Below are 20,461 nucleotides of genomic sequence, written 5' to 3' on the forward strand. Positions count from 1 at the left end.
CATCCATGGTTACTCGGTCAGATTTGAGTGTTTCAGTATTCCTCCTGTTGGTAGTTTTCCCGAGTTCTCATCTGACTCTTCACTGTTTTGGTGGGAACTGGTTAGTTATACCCAGTCCTGCCAAACAAAGCACAGGCAGCCCCCACTGCCTCTTTACTGCAGCTATTTTCAGCGCCCTGTACGGACCCTCTGTTCTTTGGCCTCAACAATCCCCACTTGATAGTGGGGATTCACTCTTCATGGTCTTGCCTCTCTACCTATAGATTTCCAGTACTCTCCAGACTTTCTCCAGCTCTCTCCAACACAGCGTGCCAAAGAGGATACACCTTCTGAGCCCCCACCAAGCAACCATCGAGCCTCTCCTAAGGCTATATTCCTGTTCTCTCAGGACAGTAATCGCCTTTCATTAACAATAGGTCACTGACAACCCATCTTACACGGTCATTAGCTGCATAGACACACCCACACCCTTCACCAGATATCTGCGTACATGCTACTTAGCCAGCTGCTCCCTCACCAGGGTACCATGCATCTTGCTCTGGCTCCTGCTGCAGAGCACATCTCTCTCCCTTCCCCCTCTGAACACTCATCAAGATTGTTTCTCTGTCCTCCAACGTCCTTGTGGGTCCCCCCAGGCTGCCACCTCCCTGCACTGGTTTTCACACCTCTAGTCAAAATGTTGAGTACTACTGCCAAAATCCTGCAAAGTCCACTTTGATGCAGGTTTCCATTTCAACAATAGGTTACTAGATTCCTCTCTGTGGTTTGCGTAATAGGTCTTACAGCTGAGATGAAGATGAATCTTACAGGAAGCACAAAGTGGAATTCACCCAGCCTCTTCCCACTGCCACCGAAACAAATACATAAATCTAGACCAGAATTGTATCAGGAAACCTTCTGCAAAGATAATAAAAATACTAAATTTAGAATAAATTTAAAAAAACAATACCCCCAAAAATGTTGACTCAACTTGTAGGACAAGGACACATTTGTACCTCACACTTACCAAAACAAAACAAAACAAAATTAAAACATTGCCAAAATAATCAATCATACAAAGCAGTCACAGTCTTCAGACAATTCTCCCTCAGGAAGCAGAATTAAAAATGTAGAAAGCAACAGATTAGTAAAATCATACATTTATAAAATAAAAATCAATCTTTATAATTCTTAGACAAGGAAAAAAGAGTAACTTACTATGATTAGATTCTTACATCTTTAACCTGCTTTTTGAAGTAAATCTCTTAATTCAGCATTGACAAACACATACGTCTCCTTAAACTACTTAATCTCATTCACAGTTCCCAACCTCTGAAAGCACTGTGCCATACCAATAGTTTTGCATAATAATAAACATGACAGAATGTGATGCACCCTGGTTTAAAACTCCCACAGACTGAATCGCTCTTTTACCATAACAACACAAGAATTCCCACTACTTTAGTACACAGGCACTTCACAGAACAAACACTAATTTATAATAACCAGCAGTGGGCTAAAAATCCCTTCTTCTGCCACTAACCAAGTTTTCATTCATGAAAGATTTAAGAAAACCGGGACAAGATGCCTCAGTTCAGGTTCAGCCAGTAAACCCTGTATATGCTATAGCATACATACTGGCTCCAGCAGTAAAAATCCCGGTACTTAGAGAGCTAGTCTGTGATACCACCAAAGCGCATCCCTGACTTCTAAGACGTTAAGTACCACCATCTCCATGAATGACACTGAACAGCGTTCTCCGAGAGAGGCACTGAAGAAAACAGCAAGCCACTCTTCAAATGAAACAGGAATTGCAACACTAACACTAACAGAAGGCAGTACGCTTTTGAAGGCAGAGCATTATCTGTTCCTACAAAGATGGAATGGGACTATTGTTTGGCATTCTTATGTCTCCTGCTTAAGTGGAATTAATATTAACTTCTCAATGAAAATTTATTCACTGGGAAAGAATAATGGGTAATTCAGTGGAAGGTCAAAGCACTGCCTAGAAAATTAAAGGAATTCAAATCTTCTGAGATCCAAACGCATTTAGTATTCAATTTAAAGGTTAGCATTAAACTCTTACCAAAAAAAAAAAAGCCCAAAACCAAAACCAAACCAAACTCCCAAAATTAAAACAGCCTCCATTGCAACTAGATAATTTCTGATATGGCAGAGTTCTTTCATAGCCTACCTGAGTAATCAGACATACAGCGCAAACCACCACAGTATTATATGAAATTAGGATCTATGGAGAAATTGTGCTAGTTTATTGTTTTAAGATGGATAAAAATGCTGGTGAGAGACGCACCCAGTTATCATTATAGTCTTGAGAATAAAAATGTTCCACTGTATTTTCATCTGTCAATTCAGATAATAATACTCAAGATAGAAAACAAAATACAATATACAAAATACTATTCCTTTCCACTGATCTATGCCAATACATTAATTTTGATGGCTTAAATTCTGTTTCACGGCAGTGAAAAGGTTATAGATGAAATCAGCCTCCTGTCTAGCAAACCTGTTTCTAACTGATGAGTTTTTCTCTCCATAACCCACTATTTTTCATTGTACAGTAGCAGTGGCAGTGATGGCAGGGATTCAAAATTATTTCAAATGTTTACTAAAAAATGTCAAAAGAAAATACTTCAAAAAAGCAGAAGTCTGATTATCATGAAGTTCTACATTTCTTCTAAAGTAACAGAAAATACTCTCCTGAAGAGCTCATTCATTTGTAAAAAACTGTGCAAATAAAAATATTACTGTTAACTGCATGATGTTTTCATGAAAAACACTGCAAATGCAAAATGACAAGTCCTGAAACTAAGAAAAGCCATACAAGGTTTCTAATGATCCCCTTCAGTAATTGTTTATTCAGTTAATTATAACTCAAGTGTCTGTGAGAAAGAAAAAGGGAAGCAAAAAAGGAAAAAGAAGTAGTCATGGTCTGATACACAGTGTATTACAGTGAATTACAAAAGAATTTTTTTTCTATAAAAGCAAAACATTTATAATATTTTTTAGATAAATTAATCCAAATTCTATAAGTCATATAATAGCGACCCTTTATAAAGGCCCACACAGAGCCCAAACAAACACAAGTGTTCATCAAAGCCACAGCCAAGAATTAACTTCTTATAAAATTAAAACCAAATTAATGTTATTTTATCTATATGTGAACAGTTTTGGGGAAAGGCTATCATATATGTGAGGTATACATAATGTTTCTATACAAGTTGATATTACTCAAACAGAAATGCACGGACACAATTAAAGCTTCATAAAAGATTTAATACATTATATTGCTGATTTTCAATTAACGTTTACCAAACAGAAAACAAAGAACCGCACAACCTTATAAGATTTGCAACCTATGCATAGTATTATGCTGGAAAAAAGCCCCCTATAATTAAACAGCCTGGAAGGTAGGCTCTTTTATTAGGTTTATAATCCACAAACAATACTTTAAAGTGATTTAACATTTTTTTTTATTTCTTATCCTTAACGTTTTAGCTGCTGGCCAACTTGAAATTGATTTTATATTTGAGACTTCCTTCAAGCCTCACAGGCAATCCGGGTTCACCCTCCCAGCAGGGCAAAGGTGAGCAGAAGTCTGGCAGTGGCTGGCAGACTGACCTGCAGGCATGACCAGACCATCAGTTCAGCAGGTCTTCAGCCTGATGTTGTCCTCATCCTCTTCTGCTTCTTGACCCATTTCCTGGGTTTCTTGGGAGATGTGTAGTAAGAACATAGGGAGTGGGACAAAGCAGGAACAGAGCAGTAAAAGGAAGGCAGACTTACGAGATCCTTGTGAATCTCATGAAAATCAGGTTCCATGTGAGCTTGTGCTTGTGTAATTTCTTACAGGTTCTATTCTCCAATGTAACAGGGGGATCACAGTCCTGTGGCTGTCTTTAGTGCACCACACAGACTCCCAATGCCAGGCTCTCTTCATTTAACCAGTCCTGGCTTCAGACCAGACCCAGCTCCCAGATCCTCTCTCATGGAAGCTCTTCCCCATAGCAGCACTTTCACGTTCACACTTAAAACCTTGCACTCACCAGTCACTTTTTAGGGCGGCCCTGATGCCAGTCAGAAGACCCATCTATCCCTTCCTCAGTTTCTCCATGATGCTGCACAATAAACTGGCTACAGATTACAAAACACACCCCAAAATCCCATGGGAAAAGCCACGAGGAAGCCACATTCAAGAGCCACACATGGGTTGTGCACGGGACATGCACAGGACCTAGAAAGGCCATTTCGTCTCTGGCAAGGGATGTGCCTATTCTGTAAGGAAAGTTGTACTAGCCACTTCGGTGCCAGGCTTCCTAAATTCACTTTCAGTCATCTCCAAACACATACTAACTGTATTGTGAAAGTGAGTAGACCAGACACCCTGCCGCTTTGAATCATACAAGAAACTGAAAAGGCTTTAAATTTTAAAACACCTGGAGCTGATGCCCTTGTACACCAGTGTAGCAGGGACCACAGGGCATCCCATCCTTCACCTGCCAGGTGCTGAGGCTGGGACAGGGGAGGAGGTACACAATGCAGTTACAAATCATACAAGGGAAGATACTCTGTTTGTCTGTTGTAACCTTACAAACTGCACATTTAATACAAGAGATTCTATAAAAACATCCAAACATCACACGCATCATATGACTCAAAAGTTTAGTTCCTTCCCAGTGTACAGAATCCATCTACTTAGTTATCATTTCTTTTATAAATGATGCTCCTGCTTGGCTTTACTCCAGCACTGATTTCTTCTAAATTCTGCAACCTGTCTATCGAACTTTGCTGGTTCTAACAAGACCATGCAATAAGAAAAAAACTATGACAGAAAGCAAAAGATTAAGCATAGCAGTAACTGCACAAGAGCACTTCTTAAACACAGAAATGCAAATCCAGTGATGGCAGTTCCTTGAAAGGGCATCTTCCCATCTACCTAATAGCTCCAAGGGGAAGTTAAAAACATAGCCAGAAAACAAAGCTACATGGTGCCTCTTCTATCCCAAAAGTATATGCAGGATTTCATTACTGTTTTTAATATTGATGTGTTAATGTATTGATCTTTACATTCTGTCACTGCAGACAAACTGAAGAATGCTCCACAAGAAACTCTTACAATGCTTCTTAATGACAACAATACTGACTAAACTGTGTGGAAACTTAGAAATAAATGAAACAGTAATTAAAAGTGTTTGGAAAGTTCTGTGCATTATCTGAAGAAATGCATCCACATTGTTAAAGGCAGGCAAATTAAAACACCTCAGTCTTTTATGTGGAAACAGCTATATAACTATTGATTTAGAACATTTTTTCCACCCTATACATTCCCATAAATATGATCTAGCTAGGAAACAATGTTGTTTTTTTTTTTAATTCTCTTAAGCTTCATAAACTTGTTATTAGAGGAGAACAACCTTCAGTTACTCATAATGAAAAATATGTTACTAACTCCCAAATTGCCTTAAAATGGCTGCCCAGAGTCCAAATTTACTAGTTTCTGGGTTTGGGATGTGGTTTTCTTTGTTGGTGGTAGGTTTTGTTTGTTTGTCGTTACTATATTGCCAAATAGATTGCCTAACAAGAAAAGAAGAAAAAAAAAAGAAGAAAAAAAAAAAAAGGAAAACCAAAACCAAAGAAGCAATTTCTTCTAGCAAGAACAGAACCATAACCACCAACATGAGGTAAAGAGACAGAAGAGTATAAAGTCATTTTGCCTGAAGAAAGATTTGAAGAGCACTACTTATAAAACAGTCTACCTACTCAGCATGCTTGTTCTCTTACAGATTTCTTTGGGTGTATTTTTTCCCCAGCTTTAAGAAAGTGTACAAAATTTTAAGTTTTCTTCGCTTTTGAGCTTACAAAGAAGTTGAAAAAGCCATTAAGCAATTGAGCTGTTCTGAATTGAAAAGGGTGTAAGTGTGCCAAGAGTATGGTATAGAGACTACAATGAGAAAAAAAAAGTTAAACAGATTTTGTCTGAGAACAGTACAAAAAAAGGAAACGTGGAAACTTAGACAGCAAATTTGCTTTCAAATAGAATATGGGCATAACCTTCAGAGATGTCCACAATGCCCCAGTGCCACCTCAGCTCAGTTCCCAAGAACGCCTTTAACGGTAACATACACATGGATTAAATCCTAAGAATAGACCTCCAGTTTATTCTAAAAAAAATGTTACTCCACTAAATTGGATACAGTTTTGTGTCACTGACAGGATTATAGCAGAGCTACAGAGATTTAAATCAGACTCCTCTAGACTGTTTTTTCCTCATTAATGAATACTGTTGCTTCTACATTCCATGAATGATGAAAACCATTGTTTGAGACTTGGCTAGTTATGTTAGAGGCAGAGCAGTGAGACCTGCTAAGTCAAAGGATCTTTGAGACTCTCAGATAGTTTCTATTTCTCAATCATGTACTTTTTCAAATTCCCAAGGATTTGTAATCCTGAGATCCCCAGGAACAAAATCCCACTTAGGGAAGATATAGCTAAACTCAATGCTGTTGATAATACCCTTCACTTTCACTAATTTTCAGCTCAGAGATTTTGGATGTCGCGGCTCAAAAGCATAGTCTCAGCTGCTCTCCAGGGCTTCCACAAAGTGATGCTCTGCTAGCTTATTCATTGCTCAGACAACGCCAGCGTGCTCGTCACTATGGGGCATTTCTAGAAACTATTCTAGAGCAATCAGTTAGTGAAAACGTAAACAGAAGCATACAATAACTACTATCAAAATCAACTAAGTGGTAAAAAAGGTCATCTCCCACTTGTCAAGAGGATTATCAATGCATTATTTCTGCCCTTACTCTCCCAACATTGAAGCAGCAATGTCACCCTAGTTTTGTTGTTGTTGCTCTATCTAGAAAGAAACAAGTCGAAAGGCACTTGGAAATATTTTTTATTTTCAGGTATTTGTAGCACTTTTCACACAATACACACACAGTTAAACCTTTGCACAAGCTTCGGTGAATTTAGCCAAAAGTCATGGAAGAGTGTGAACTGCCTTAATAGTAAGTCTGAGGCACCAGGCAGTTGTCATTTTAATTACATGTTTCTATTTATTGAAACGCTAATGTTATCCCAAACCTTTGTAGGTTCCTGGAAGTCACAAACTCTGCACCTGAGCTGTCCTACCATTCCACCACTATCTCAGTGACTTCTGATCTGGGTTACATATGCAGCAACAAGAACATCAGGAACTTATTACCAAACTTGGAAACAAAAACCAAAAACAGATGTTGACGGTTCCCTGGCATATTCTCCCTGATGTGCCTTCAAACTCTTCAAAGCTACAGTGTGTCCTCAATCTCCTCAAACTAACACAGCACGGGAAAAGCACAGCAGTCACGAAGCACAACCAACAGGCAGACCACCAGTACAGCAGGTAACTTCTCTGTTCCACTGAACAGGCTTCCACATCAGAAACCATCACTGTGGCAGTCTTTTGGGTCACCTCACCAGAGCAACCAACCCAGGCCCACACACTATCTTCTCCTCCAATGCTACACATCTGGAAACATCTGGCAAATTAATGGATTTTGCACAGCTGTCAAAAGCAGGAAAAAGATCTTAAAGAGATAAAATATATCAGTATCTGCTGTATACCTCTTACAGAAGTGTTGGAGACTACACAGTTTTTCAGCTCTGACTCAAAACTTAGCCTCTTTTTTCAGCAAGAACATTGAGGAAGGGAAGGAAAAACAGTATGTACAACCTTCTAGACCATTAAATACTTGCAAGCAAAACACATCCAAGGAACCAGCTAATTCAATGACATGCTGTACAGTAATTTTCTCAGTTCTGAGTAGTACTGAAGCCACAACACCAGTTCTACACAACTGCAATCACACCATTTGCAGTTGAAATCTCACCACTCAATGGAGTCAGGCATGATGCCTAATTGTGGTTTGGTCCTGGGCAAGTACAGGCTGTGATTACTCAACAGGCAGCACTGCCTGCTTTGCATGCTGAAGGTTATTACTGCGGGGGTAAAATGTGCAAATGTGCGTATATGATAAAGAACATAACGGAATTCAGGATTACAGAGACAACAATATTCTACAGAAATAATGTTAATCAGCCTTCAGTTACTACCAAGCGTTTGCCACAATGCCAGATTTAACCACACACTGCCAAGTCTTTAGTATGAAGAGACAAAGATGTATTTAGATGCAGTGGGTCACTGGCTCCAAACTGTGGACTGTGAAGTTACTTCTATCACAATGGTGAACTATCTGCCAACTTTTAAGCTCTAAGGTTTTCCCATTAACCCAGTCCATGACTTTCCTACAATTTCCAAGCGATATTTTTTTCTGAAACATGTTTCTAGATTGCACACCAGGCACAAACTCACTGAACTCTCTCTCCATGTGTCCTCCACAGGTTCAACAGATCCTTTACAAAGGCATTTTTTCCTAACCTTGAATCCTTGCATATAAAAATCTGATATTACATCATTGCTTTTTGTTGGAGAACACGCCACACATACTGGGAACTCGTGAATGGGGCTACATTTAGAATCAGAATTAGCCTTCTCAAGACAAAGAACAAATGGAAAACATGATGACGTAACTTATAAACCAGATACAGATGGGAGGGAAGAGAAGAACGAAGAGGATTAAATTCTCACCACTGTCATGGTTTAACCCTGGCCAGCAACTAAGCCCCATGCAGCCGCTCGCTCACTCCCCCCACAGTGGGATGGGGGAGAGGATCGGAAGAGTAAATGTGAGAAAACTTGTAGGTTGAGATAAAGACAGTTTAATAGGGAAAGCAAAACCCATGCCTGCAAGCAAAGCAAAACAAGGAATTCATTCACCACTTCCATGGGCAGGCAGGTGTTCAGCCATCTCCACGAAAGCTGGGCTCCATCACATGTCAACAGTCACTTGGGAAGACAAATGCCATAACACCGAATGTCCCCCCATCTCCTTCCCCCAGTTTATACACTCAGCATGCCAACCCATGGTGTGGAACCCTTTGGCCAGTTTGGGTCCTGACTGTGTCCCCTCCCAATTTCCTGTGCCCCGCCAGACCTCTTGCTGGCAGGGCCCAAGAAACCGACAAGTCCTTGATCTACTATAAACATCTCCCAGCAACAACCAAAACCATCTCTGTGCCATCAACATTGTTCTCCCACCAAATCCAAAACACAGCACTGCACCAGCTACTGAGAAGAAAATTAACTCTGCCCCAACCAAAACCAGGACAGCCACACACAATTGAAAGGCATTTAAAATATGAAGCACCCATGTAAAACTAGAACAGATACACACCAGATCCAAAATAAAACCTGTACATGACATTACCATTCAGACCTTGTCACAAGTACCACGCACATGTGAATGGAGCTGAAGGTTGACAATGCTATGCCTTAGATGAAGGAATTCAATTTTCACTGCTGTGCTTAGGGACAGAGAAAATAAAATTACAACTAGTACACAGAAAGATTTCCTGTGAGGTACCTGGGGCTGAGTCTGAAGAATCTGCAATCATAATGATAATTCTGGAAATAGAAATACAAGCAGTGTTATCATCCCGAGTTCCCAGACAAAAACTGGTAACAATACCACTGTCATCTCATAAAATGCAAATTGGAATTGGAGTATTTTCATTCCATCTTTGCTTCTGACACTCAAATGCCTCCTCACAAGTGAAAGTGTCAAAAATCTCATCAGTCCTCTGTGTCAGTGCTTAGGAAGCTACAAACATCAGCAAGAACAGATCTGGGAGCCACTAAAAGAGAATTCAGAAACTACTGCCTGTGGGGAAAGCATATCACAGCTGATGAGCAACAGAACAAACGAAATTTCTAAGGCTTTAGTCTCTCCTCAGCAGAAAATGGCTTCCAGATTTCCACCCTTGAAGCTTAAGATGTTGATCCATAAATTTTCTTTAGACAGCACTGCAGCCAGAAGCTTCGCACTTTGGATAATAAAAGCAAGGTGGAGGTCTTTAGGGGGATTCCTTCCTCCTGGTAAAAAAAGGTCATATTTCATGAATGTTGTTCTTAAATAGCTGTTTTAGACAGGGATCTTAGTGTGTCTTCAAAACATTCAGTTAATAAACAAGCATATAAAAATAAAAGAATAAACAGACCAGAAATTATAACAGTCTAAATAAAAAATATTCAGGTACAATAGCGAGTGCTTTTTATATTGTATGCTATGTCCTTGTTACGTATTTGGTATTGGCTTGGCTTGCTTACAGCAAGTATGAGATAACCCACTAGCATGCTGTGTCATCAAAACACACCAGATGGATGCTCCAATTACACAGTCTCTTCCGTTCCCCACTCCTCTCCTCCAAACAGGATGTAACTTTTAAAGAGCAATGACAGGCACCAACATGGGAAGTCTTATGTTGATATCTACTTATACTTACCAAATTATAATCACTGCTCCACTACCTTAGTCAAAACTAATGGTAAAATTTGGTCTTGAAGTTGAAACCATGTACAGAACTGTACTGCTGCAGTGCTTGTGAGGCTCCAGAAAAGTCTGGATTGACCAGGGTGAACACAGAACTATCCACAACTGAAAGCCTCAGGAAGTTTGATTTTCTCCTGAATAATCCACTCCGGCCACCAACCTCATGCAGGCCCCCCCCACAATGCCTTAACAGGTGACTGATACTTTCTTGCATTTTCAACATCCCGATTTGTCTTCTTAGTGAATAAAACCCCATGAAACATTAACTACGCTTCTCCCTTTCCCTTATTCTCCCCCTTATGTGCACATGTCACCTTTAGACTGCTGCCACTGGATACACTGACCACAAGAGTGGTGCAAGGCCTCTTCCTCATGGGAAGTGGCACCAATGGTGGGTTTCCAGCAAGCTGCAGCAACAGACCACTGCCTCACATTGAGCGACTCCCACCTGCAAGCAGAGTCTGCCTTCCTAAAACCCACCAGCATTTCAGCCAGGTCTCCCATGCTGTTCAAACGAAATAAGCAATTATAGGTGCCTTCACAGTACACCACTTCATAGCTGAAAGCTTTAATGACTTTGTGTTTGCAAACACGTCTTCTATCCCTAGCATGAACCCCCCCCAGGTGCCAGGTGAAAACCAACAAAATCCACCCAGAGACTTCATTGGATTCTTTAGAGCCACTAAAGCAGTGAGTTTTACCCTGTTATCAGGTATGCCCACTATTCAGCACCTCACTACATGTGAAAAACCAACATAGAAAGGTTGCCACCAAGGTTTGTATGCTAATATGTCATAATAACTGTGTGAGATATGGCAAAAGGCCATGAAGCTGGAAGATTCCTGTCATATACTGGAGAGGGGGAAAGTCTGCAACAGCAGAGTAAGTAAAATGACAGTAGATATGCACCTAGTCGGAAGACGTTAGTCTTCAAGGAGGTGTATCTGACTTTTTGACACACTAAGCATTAACAAATCTGACAGAATAATATAAAAATGGAAGATTAACAGCCAGCTTTTTTGTGTACTGTCATTAAGACCTTGCAGTTCATATGGTTACTAAACTTTCAGATTGACTTTAAACATATTTTAACTGACTCAAAAAGTATCTTCCTCTTCCATGCATCACAAGAAGCCCAGAATTATTCAACCCCACCCTGTGAATTCCTTCCTGGGCATTTAATGCTCTGGCTTCAGGCGTAAGACACCTACAAAATCAGAGTACATATCCTCAGTGTTTACAATGTCCAATGGCCCTAAAGTCACTGTTCTACACACTCGGTCGTTTGAAAACCCATGGCTCTTGGACAGGCAGTTGAGAAAGTCTTCCTTTTCCAAATAAATGAAGTGCTGTTTCTTAATAAAAAAGAAATTCTTACCTTACTGCTGTTTCTGCTGTTCTGTTACCCAGAGTGTACCTAGTGTATGTATACAAACCTGCACCACAGCATCTGTGGATGCCACAGGTTACAAGACCGAAACGCAGAGATTAACACTGCAGATCAAAACCGCGTTGTGAACTGCTCACGTTTCAACACTGTTATATACTGGAAGGGAAAAAAAATCAAATATATCTTTGGACCTCTACCTAAGAAGTCATTATCTTCATGGATAAAGGTGCTGAAGAAAAAGCATTTCCCAAAAGATCTGAATTCACATACCAGAAACGTGACATATAAAAATTGCCTTTGCGCCATGCACAAAAAGTGCTGTTAAGTCGCACTTTTTAACTCCTAGAGAATCACCAAAGGACAACCATTTCAGGAGCAGAGAACTATCAGTTTTTTTGAAAATTGACTGTCTATAGAAATATTAACAGCATAAAAAACAGGATTGTGGTTTTCGTATTTACTTTTCACACAACTGTATTTCTGCACTGCCACTCAGTTCCAAATGCCTCTAGTGGCCATCAGAAGGTCATTATCCTGAGGGGGGTCTGACAGAGAATCAGATCTCCTCTAGGAAATGTTTTGTTATTCCTGGTCGACAACAGCTAACAATTGGATCCCAGCGCAGCAGAAGACCTCAGCTCTGTGTCACCTGCAATAAGTAATGTAACCCAGCGAGTTACCTGATAAATTACTGAGACTACTTTTTATCTAAAATAAGCAGTGATAGTGATAAAATAAGGCAGCTTATAGACCTCCGATCAATTTATTCTTCTCCTCTCCTTCCAGCTTACGCATTTGGCTTTCCTTAAGACAAAAATTTTGTTCAAGAGGCTGGGATATCTTGGCTCCAAACTCAGACATAATCGTCAGTCACTAACTAGAGATACAAGTTCTTTTTAATAAAATAGTTAACTTGAATCCAGAATGTTTCAACGTATTGTCTATCAAAACATTAAATGTGTGCAGCTCCTAAAATATACATGTTTTCTGTAGCATTAACTGCCTTTAAATTTGCATTCAAACACAGCTTGACCTAAGCTGAAATAAAGACATTCAGTCTTCATAGTTTTCCTAGGTAGCAAAATAAAAAGATATGTGAGAGTGTGTGAAGTCCCTAACTCAACTTTCACTGGAACTAAACCTGCTGATTCCAAATACGATACTGCACTCAAACTACAACCCAGTAAAACTGCCCAACTTGGACAAGACTTTAGAGCTAAGCAGTCAGGCTAGTTCTCATAAGGCTGTAGTTAAAAGTCTAAAACCTGGATGTTGAAGCTCATGCAGAGTCAAAATTATTAAGTACGGCACTGTCCCCTCATACCGATGCCCAATTTCTTGCCAAGAAGGCACCAAGCTCAAATGTCTCTCCCACGCTCCTCACAGCCCTAGCATGGTCCTGCATAAAGAAACTTTCAAGGACTTTGGGATTTTGTCACTGTTATGAAACAAAATTAAGCATGCCAAAATCTGAATGATGTCACGGCAATCTCGTAAGTGGATTACATTAATCATTTATTAGCAAGGGAAGGTAATTCTTGAGTGAGAGCAGAACCCTGAGTTCATACTTATTTATCACTCTGGGACAAAAGGTAAAATAGCTGTGGATATCATAAATACAAAAGAAATTTGTGGAAAGGGTATGTAAAACGTCCACTGAAAATGCAATGTAATTATAAAGCTACAGACTGGTTTTACACTGACTTTTTTATTTAATACAAGTTTCTGTCAGCTCTCCACAAAGTCACTGGAGGAGATTTTCTTCATTAGGTAAAAGGTGATTGCACAGCACGTAATTATTAGGAACGCTGCTTAATAAATCTTTCATTTAAAAAAAATAGTGTTCTAATTTTGAAACTGTTGCAACATAATTTAACGCAAGAAAATGTTCTCTAAATTCCGGATATTACTTTTCTCCAGTTTGATCACTTTAAAAATCAAATTTAAAAAAAGAAAAAGGAAAAAAAAAATACCAGATTACTAGATAAGCTAATACAGGAAATACACCTGTATTTCAGCCTGTTCCTGGGTGGAATGATTACAGTAAGACGGACTTAAAAGCCAGCACACATCTGGAGGTAATTGCCATTTCCCTTGAACTGTAGATGCTCTTCACTCCAACATCCTATTGCCCCAGCAGTGGCGGCAGGGAGCAGCTCTCTGCACGGCAGTTCAGCCAGCAGAGGAGGAAGGCAGGCTGGAGGAAGGCTTGCCTCCAGCAGCCATGCCCATCCTGAGGGGTGGTAAGCTAAAACTTCTCCACACTCTTGTGTCTGAAACCCACAAGAGGCACGGCACTTTGGTTTCAGAGCTTCATGCTTTAATTAAGCCAAGAGCTGCAAACACGGCATGTGCATCCCTTGTATTAGTCACCCAGTTTGAGCTGAGCTTAGATCAGATGGCATTTAGGGATCGTTTCCAACTCAAGTTACTCTATGATCATAAAAAAGCTGGTGTAAGAAAGCTGTTAAGAGAAAAGAAGAAAAATAACCTCAGCTCCCCACACACATCACACAAAGCACACCAACTGCCTCTTCCAACAGTGGAAGCAGCACTCACCCTCTCAAAATTCACCTGACACAGCCAACATACAGAAAACTACTGGGTTTGCCTGTTCGTATTTCAAGACCGTTAGTTAAAGCATTCTGCTTACATTAGCCTGGGGAAGACCTAGAGCAAGGGCTTTTACTCTCCACTTCCTCCCCTTGCTCTGGCAGAAGCTTTTTCAGATACTACTCTCAGTTGTTCTTTTAAAAATGTTTTTTTCTAATTTAAATTTATTTAGTCTGAAGAAGAGTTACATTTAAGGTTTCCAAAGCACCAAGATTTCAAACATGATCAAAGCCCCGTCAGTACAGACGCTATAGAAATACCTGGTAACAGTAACACTGTCAATGAGAATTGCAACTTATATATCAGAATAAATAAAATTCTAAAATCCACAAATAAAACCTAAGCATATGTTCGGAAAAAAAAGTCACATTCTTGTATGTTTCAAATCTTTCATTATGTTCTGATTTTTTCCTCCTCCTGTTTAAAATTACCTTCTTCTACCCCAGCCCCTAAGCCCTTGCTCACCCAAATACCCACCAATTTTTGTGAAAAGTGTGTTTCTTGTAAAAAAAAATAATTCTGAATTACCACCAGAAGAGCAACAATCAGAAACCGTTTCACTTAACGTACAAAAATGAAAGTAACTGCAGATAAACAAAATTATTTATCCAGATCAATATAGGGCACCAAACCTGTATCTCCTCGGTATTGAACCAGTACCTTAGCCACCCATATAAAGGCAGTTCTTCCCCTGATACATGTTCATAGCACGGAAAAAATAAAGTGAGTTTATGTAGGCTGGTTGCTCAATCGATCTTGGTAGCAGGTGGCCAAGTTTGGTAGAGTCCATAGCCCCGCTGCCATGGTGTTTTCCTGATCCATGCTCACCTTTTACGGTTTGAAGTTTGAATATCAAATTCAGCAGAGATACTCTTGATGGAGAAAAAGGGTGCCACAGAGGTTCAGAAGAGTTTAATTAGTTGAAAAAAGAAATTACTACTAAAAGGATTCAGCCCAAATTCCCAGGATGTACTTCTCATCTGTCACATTCACCCACAGACTTTTAATGAAGTCTCTCACTCCCTACTCTCACATTTTCCTCAGAGAGGTGACAACGTGGTCATCTTCTTACAGAAAGTCATTTTTGTTGAAGTGCTCATTAAAAAGAAAGAAGCAAGTAATGCTTAATTGCTGGCTTATAAGCAAGATTTGACAGACCATATAGATAATCCAATAACATGTTGGACAGCCTGGAGGGAGGGTACCTGTCTAAAAAAAATAAATTAAACACTTAATGTTCTGAAATGATTGGCTAAATGTCACAGAACACCTCCTCCTCCTTTCACTAGGCAGAGGCTCCCAGTGTGGTCTACCTCACCTAGACTATTTATTGGTTTGAATACTTGTAATCCACTTCTTTCACGTTTACTTGACGATGCACAAAAACCTCACTGCTTATTCATAAACAGTTGCTTATACAGACTTACTGGATGATGGAAATTTCTCCCCGTAAATACTTGTAATTAGACAGAACACAGCACAGGACATGATCTTGTAAGGACAACATGACAGACCAGGTGAGATTTCACCTTCCCAGCAGCATCTCCCTATTGGCTCCTGGGAAGCAGGTTTGTACTCCCATTCCCACTCCTCCTCCCACGTCCAGATGGACCTTTTGCAGCAGAAAGGGGCTAGCATAAAAACACCATCCTATGGTCCTAGAGTATCCTCAGCTAAATTCTCTGTCATCTACATTATGTCATGTATCCATTATGCTGCTCCTGTACTTATTAATTCAGAATTAGGACAAGTATTGTAATCATTATTTGCCTGCATATGTGAAAGTGGCAAATAAAGATGTTTCCCCAGGCTCCTTCAGTAAAGCAACAAACGTAACAACTTTTTTAGAACACAGTCTCATGCAATGGAAACAAATACTATGACACTGCTCTGAGCAGCTGGCTTACCAGATTAATCAATACTTTAAACCAAAAACAATCAATCTGTTTTTCAGAAACCTCTAACCCCTATACAATATGTATTACAGAAAAACTATTAGAAATAAATGAGCAGAGGGTTGTTTGCTAGATGTCTGATTATGCAGGAATCTTCACCTTCTGTGAAACCAGAAAAACACATTTACGAATGCATTACCAGAACATCAAAGCTTGACTTAAATCTACAATAATAGGCTCTTGTTTGAAGTTAAGCTTCAATTAACCAAGCTGCACTGCCTATGGACACCGTGCATTAACCTATCCTAAGCACCTGTATTTTTTTTGGGGGGGTGGGGTGGGGCGGTTATTGTTTTTTTTTGGGGGGGGGGGGGATATAAGAGAAAAGTCTGACATCTAATTCATAATCTCATATAAATCCAGAACAGCTATGATCAATAGCAGGCAATTTGTGTGCAGCTGGAAAGGAGATTCCATTTCTTCGCACCCACATGGCTTTCATGTCAGCTCTAGCACCGGTAGGCACAACTTACAAAAAGAGAATGTTAACCACCTTTCAAAGATGCATATAATCCTCATATTGCAGGCTTTTAAAGTTTAAGAACATAAGCAGTGCATGTGACTGTGGCTTAAAATGATATCAAAGAAGTCAGCAGCCAGTTCCTGGTCCAATCAAAATCTACTCAAATGTCATATGCAAAGAACTCAGGCTTCTGGGTAGTTCTGCTTGTAAGACAGGTGAGACAAACTTTAGCCTCAAAATTCGTAGCCACTGATTTCAAAGCATTATGGAGTCTTCACATCCATGCGGACCAAACAAGATGTTCAGGCTTACCTCTAAAAATCCACACTCACTTTCCTTGCCCCACAAAAATAAGGGCACAATGGACTACACCAAGATTTTCACCTCTGACATCCACCACCCCATCCAGCATAAAGAAAATTTTTCTCAAGCATTACTTCCTATGGATTAAACACATGAAGACAGTTTTAATAAATCAAAAATCGGGAATGCATTTACACTCTTCCCAACAATACAGTAGGATTGCAAACTTACCATAAACAAATGACTGAGAATTAAATTACTAACTCAAGAAATTGTGAAAATTCAGTAACCAAAAGAGCTTTGTATCCTAAAAAGCTTTGGTGTCTCTGCCTCCCCTCCAACACACCAAAACTATCTTTTTCTATCTACCTAGATGTACCAAGTCACCTTCTCAGCATTCTTACATTTTATAACCCAAAGGGCTAATGAGTGAATACCTTTATTTTAATAGCGTTCCAAAAGGATGGCCTTGCATCCGTTAGAAGAGAACACAGTAGCCAGAAAATGTGCTATTTTAAGTGAGGACAATGCATTAATGTAAGATAAAAGTATTGCTCCAAGCTATAACTAGAAACATCCAAGAAAACTTAGAGCAATATGATTCATACTACACTGCCAACCTTGAACGGCCATTACTTTGTGGAAACAGTTTGGCCTAAAAGCTCATAGATCTCTCAATCTCAGATCACATTTTCCAACCAAGGCAAGTTGTCTTTCACTCAGGTTTGTATTTCACTCATTAGACATCCACAATGTCTGTCCCAAGGTGCTTTAGAATGCTAAATTTTCTGCTTTTGCAGAGTTTCCTGTAGTCTTCTATTATTGTTTACTGGACACTAAATTTTTCAATACAAATACACACAGATGCACAGAATTCACCTGTAACTGCTCTCCCTTACTCCCAAACAGTGTTTCCAGGCAGTGTACCCTTCCCCCACCACCATTACAGCAAAAGGTAAACACACCCTCACTTTTGGTTATCTGCATATCACTAGAACATAGCACCTAGAGAATAAAATTATTCTACATCCCTGTCGTTGTTTGGGAAAATCAGGCATCATGTGCTTGTTCCTACCACAGGCTGCAAAGGCAGGTGCAGCCAGCCCGGGATTTAACAGCAATGCAGCAGAACCCGGAGTACTGTGACTGGAATATTTTCCAGGAGAACTTGGTTGGGACCTCATGGGCTGCAGTCGCAGAGCAGGTGCAAAATGGCAGCGACATGAGCATACTCTTCTCAGTGGGCACAACATGATGCATGTCAAAGACAAGAGAAACGCTCCATGCCCCATCTGCTGCCCTACACCCACATTAGCTCACTCCTAATACACACAGAGTCAGGCAAACATCTCTGCCTCCTAGCTTCTCAGCAGCTATGAAAACGGCTGGATCTGCAACGTGCTCTCTCTCAAGCAAACTGCAATCCCACAGCCCAAAAAAGCTGCAACAGGGAAAAGCAAAAAGATGTTACAGTTTTCCAGCCTAGGCCCAAGTTCCCATCTCTCTTAAAAGGCTGATTTGTCGATGATGGCAAACAAAACGAGTCTTGGTAAATTGCTCCTATTAACACTGATCCTTCCAGAACGCAGCAGCACATATGGCTGCACTGATCACGACTGCGATTTAAGCAATCACGGTATCAAACTGCTTTTCCGGGAAGAAAACATGAGGATGCCTTCCGTTCCCCGAAACCAGTAGGTGATGGCAGCAGATGTCACCTCCCCCCGAGGCCTGGGCGGGAGGGCAGAACGGACAGCTCGGGCACCCCGCAGAGGGGACGAGAAGACCCAGGCCCCGCTGGGTTCCCTTCTGCAAAGCGGGACGCGGCCGCAGCGCCCGGCACCGCCTGCTGCGGGGCAGGGCTGTGCTCCGTCCCGCTGCCACCGCCACCGCTCCATCGACCACTGCGAAACACACGCACGCACACACAGCCCACCGCGCCTCTCCCTTCCCAGCACTGAAAAGACGCGGGGGGGGACGGGGGGGGCGGATTAAAAACATCACAACCAGCAAACCCAGTGCACCAGGGTACGCACAGCTCCAGCCACTATTATTCCACGCGTGCCCCGCCAACATTACATGACATAATTAAATGGATAAAAAGAGCGATAGCACGTAGCTGCCCGCCGGAGGCTGGAGCCGAGGCATCCATGCAGGCGCTGGCGCCGCTCCCCGCAGCCCGGGGCAGGTGCGGCGCCTCCCTCCGCCCGCGGCGCGCCGCAGCCCCCGGCCGCAGTCCCCGCTACCGGCAGGCGCAGCGAGGGCGGGAGTGCGCTAGCCGCCCCCCCCCCCCGCCCGTCACCTCCACCCCCCTCGCCCGCGGGCCCACCGGCCTCCCCGCCACCCAACGGCGAGGCGGGAGGGGACGGACCCCGCCGACCGCTCCCGGCCGCGGCCCCTCCGCACCTGGTGCGGGTCCGCGCCGCCTCCTCAGCACGCAGGGCGGCTCCGGCGGGGGTGGCAGCGCAGCGCGGGGCCAGCAGCCCGGCAGCCAGCCGCTCCTCCCGCGGCCACCATCTTCCTCCTGCCGCCGCCAGCACCGCCCGGCCCGGCCCCTCCCGCCGCGCCGCGCCGCACCGCCCCCCGCGTCAGCACCGCCCGCCCCGCCGCGCCGCTCCCTCCGCCCCGCAGGCCGCGGGGAGCCGGGGCGGGGAGCGGCGGTAGCCGGGCGGCGGCCCCAGCCCTCCCGGAGGCGCCCGGCGCCGAGTAGCGCCGCTTTTCGGGCGGCGCGGAGGCAGCTCTTGCCCGGGTAGCACAGAGCGGGGAGGCGCCGCAGGACACGGACCTCCCCTGTCGCACGGTCCCGCAGACGCGGCTTGCCCCGGCGGGGAGGGCCGGGCTGCCCCCGCGGAGCTGCCGGGTGCCGGGTGGGTGTGCCGGGGCTGCCTGTGAGGCGGAGGAGCCTCCCCGCAGCGTGCCGCAGCCCGCGGGAGCTGCGCCCGCTGTACAGTTCTCAGCGGTGCCTCGTCCCTGGCAGAGGGCTGCTTGCCCGCATGTGTGCACACGCACGCACAGCGCTAGCTCTCACGCCGCTCCTGTAGCCCAGGCTGCAACAGCCACTGTAACTGCTTCTGCACGCTGCCGCTCTCCGTGCGCCCCTGCCTCACGATGCCACCACGCACACAAACAAAATCCCAAATCCTCAAGACAGTGCTTTGCATTGTATGGTCGTTAAATCAATACGGCTCGACGCTCATAACCTAAAGGAACTAGCAGAAGAAATACACCTTCCCCACCCCCACACCCCCAGATTAGTACCTAATGACCAGGGGTCCTCAAACTACGGCCCGCGGGCCAGATACGGCGCCCC

The 20,461-nt window shown here is 42.6% G+C and overlaps 1 protein-coding gene across 2 annotated transcripts in view; it reads right to left on the minus strand.

Moving 5' to 3' along the window:
- Nucleotides 1–19,699, minus strand: part of APBA1 (amyloid beta precursor protein binding family A member 1) — a 91,074-nt gene extending 71,375 nt beyond the window's left edge. For both annotated transcript variants that reach the window (XM_037373602.1, XM_037373601.1), the window contains exon 1: nt 19,558–19,699. The gene's annotated coding sequence lies outside the window, so the exon portion shown is untranslated. The remainder of the gene's footprint in view (nt 1–19,557) is intronic.
- Between the last annotated feature and the right edge of the window lie 762 nt (nt 19,700–20,461).

The sequence above is a fragment of the Falco rusticolus genome, chromosome Z (assembly GCF_015220075.1).
Source record: "Falco rusticolus isolate bFalRus1 chromosome Z, bFalRus1.pri, whole genome shotgun sequence".
Taxonomy (NCBI): domain Eukaryota; kingdom Metazoa; phylum Chordata; class Aves; order Falconiformes; family Falconidae; genus Falco; species Falco rusticolus.